Below are 2,545 nucleotides of genomic sequence, written 5' to 3'. Positions count from 1 at the left end.
TGGCCACGTCTGAAGACATGTCCACAACAATTGATGTCTTAATACCATATGAAGGCTACTCAGTTGTTATGTAGCACCGTCGGGTTGTCGTGTTTTTTTTTTCATATGCGCAGGACGTTTTGTCTGTCTCACTTGTTTATGCGAGTAAGACGTTCCCCAAGAATGTTTCTTTATGAAGTATTTATCGGGTTGGTATATCTATTTAATCAAGGTCCAAAAATCCATCCTTGGATGACGCGCCTCTCAAGGAGAATAACAACCACAACGCAGTCTTTAGTGTCCAGCTTCTGTATCCAAGGAGATAGGTGTATGTTATCCTTCAAGGGCATCATATCAACCATTTGCAAATGAAACAACCCATAGAATTTTTACTGTTCTTAGCAACGTAAAGATTTTGTTTATCACAACATCACTCTGAGATGGAAAAAAAAACAACACGTTTTTTTACTCCACTTGAATCACTTGAAAGGTTAGGGTTAGGGTTAGGGTTAGGGTTAGGGTTAGGGTTAGTGTTAGGGTTAGGGTTAGGGTTAGGGTTAGGGTTAGGGTTAGGGTTAGGGTTAGGGTTAGGGTTAGGGTTAGGGTTAGGGTTAGGGTTAGGGTTAGGGTTAGGGTTAGGGTTAGGGTTAGGGTTAGGGTTAGTGTTAGTGTTAGGGTTAGGGTTAGGGTTAGGGTTAGCTTCTAATAAAGCACTGGATAATGATCTCCTTGGAATAACTGGTTGATTTGTTTGTTTTGTATTTTGCATTACCAATGTATTATATATTTCCCTGACCAATTTCGCACTTTTGCCAGTCCATTTGATAGAGGATTTATTTGATTTTATAGTAAAAACCCCTCGTTATCGCTTAGTCTCTCTTTCAAAATTGCAACGCGTGCGTCCAATGTAGCATTTCGACCAATAAAATTTGCACATTTGGCTTTCGAATTTATTCGCAAAAAGTCTTTTCAAATTGGTAGGTACTCTACATTCATTCAGATTAGCCATCCCTGACCGAAATGGGTAATTGAGTCATTTAATTTCGCCAATGGGCAGTAAAATTCCAAACATATTCATTCAAATTAATGTCATGTTATTTCTATTTTCAAAAGGTGAGAACATTTAATCATGTATTTCAATGGGACTTTTGTGTCAGTCATCCATACACTGTTAAGCAATAAAAGTATCATATCTTTGACCCTATTTAACTCGAATTTGTTGTTCTGTAACGCCCATTTTCTTTCATACATGTCATTAAAGGCCTACCTGTACAGGTACTACAGATTAGTTTCATCTTCTTACAGTCATGACCGCATAAGTTAGATATAGACGAATATCTCAAGAAGACAGAGAAAGAAATATAGAAACATCTGAGGACCGTAACCATGAAAACTTAGAACTGGCCGACACACTTGGAAATAAAACGCTCAACGGCCAGATAAGTCTTCCGACTGGGAGACTCAATAAACACATCGGGAAAAAAAATGTTGCCAAAATGTTTAAAACAAATACGAAAAATGAATTGTTACAATACTTACAAAACGATAACTATGATGAAAGAAAATAAAGAAAGAACCAAAGCATAATATTAACATGTGTGCTAAATTGACTGCAAACATGCCAAATTGAATGCCCAAAAATAAATTCGAATGAACGAGCGTAGTTACGTGATCACGTGACTATATCATTCTAAATTGAATGAATGAATAGCGAAATGGTGCTTGCTTTACAAATTTCAGTTCGAAAAGTGTTGATTAGAATGAGGATAAAGGTAATTTGAATGCTCCAAAATGAATTTGAATGAAGAGATTATAAAATTGAAATAACGATCATGTCATCTAGGCTAGATTTTGCTATATTGAATGCAGCAATTGGACTGAAAAAAGTGTGAAATTGGCCTGGAAAACCTATAAAAAAGCTGAAAAGCCTTTTATGATTATGAAAACATATGAAACATGACTTGGCTGGGTTATTATAGATAAGAAACAGGATTAAACTTAAGTATTTCCATTATGATCATTCAACAGTTTATCACACAAAAAGAATTCCTATTATGTAACTCGAAAGTTTCTGTTTTTGTTTATATAAACAATGAATGCACTAATCACTCTTTCTTTGTTCAAAAGATAAGGATCAATGGAAGATAAGGATCAATGGAATATACAAATTACGATAGGGTCAAGTGTGGATTTACCATTGCGAAAACCTTTAAATGTTCGTCATCACTCGCACTGCTTCCTTCGACATTAAGAATTGAATATTGAACTTAATAATATTGCAGCTGCTGCTACAAACAACTTCTCAAAGGAGTATACCAAATTTATTCCTCTGTATAGTCATCATTATCGCACGGATCACTTCTCCTCCTCTTCCTCCTCCTCAATCTTCTCCTGCTTCTTCTTCTTCTTCTTCTTCTTCTTCTTCTTCTTCTTCTTCTTCTTCCTTCTTCTTCTTCCTCTTCTTCTTCTTCTTCTTCCAAAGAGGACGAATCAATCCTTGCTCTTCCGTTCTTCGGTGTCATACAAAACAACATAGAGGGCGCATTCCATTTATTGCTGTGCCGAT

This window comes from Diadema antillarum, unplaced genomic scaffold, assembly GCF_040938485.1.
Source record: "Diadema antillarum isolate AM-2024a unplaced genomic scaffold, OU_Dant_1.0 seq00001098_RagTag, whole genome shotgun sequence".
NCBI classification, from domain to species: domain Eukaryota; kingdom Metazoa; phylum Echinodermata; class Echinoidea; order Diadematoida; family Diadematidae; genus Diadema; species Diadema antillarum.
Note: the sequence above shows the minus strand (reverse complement) of the source record.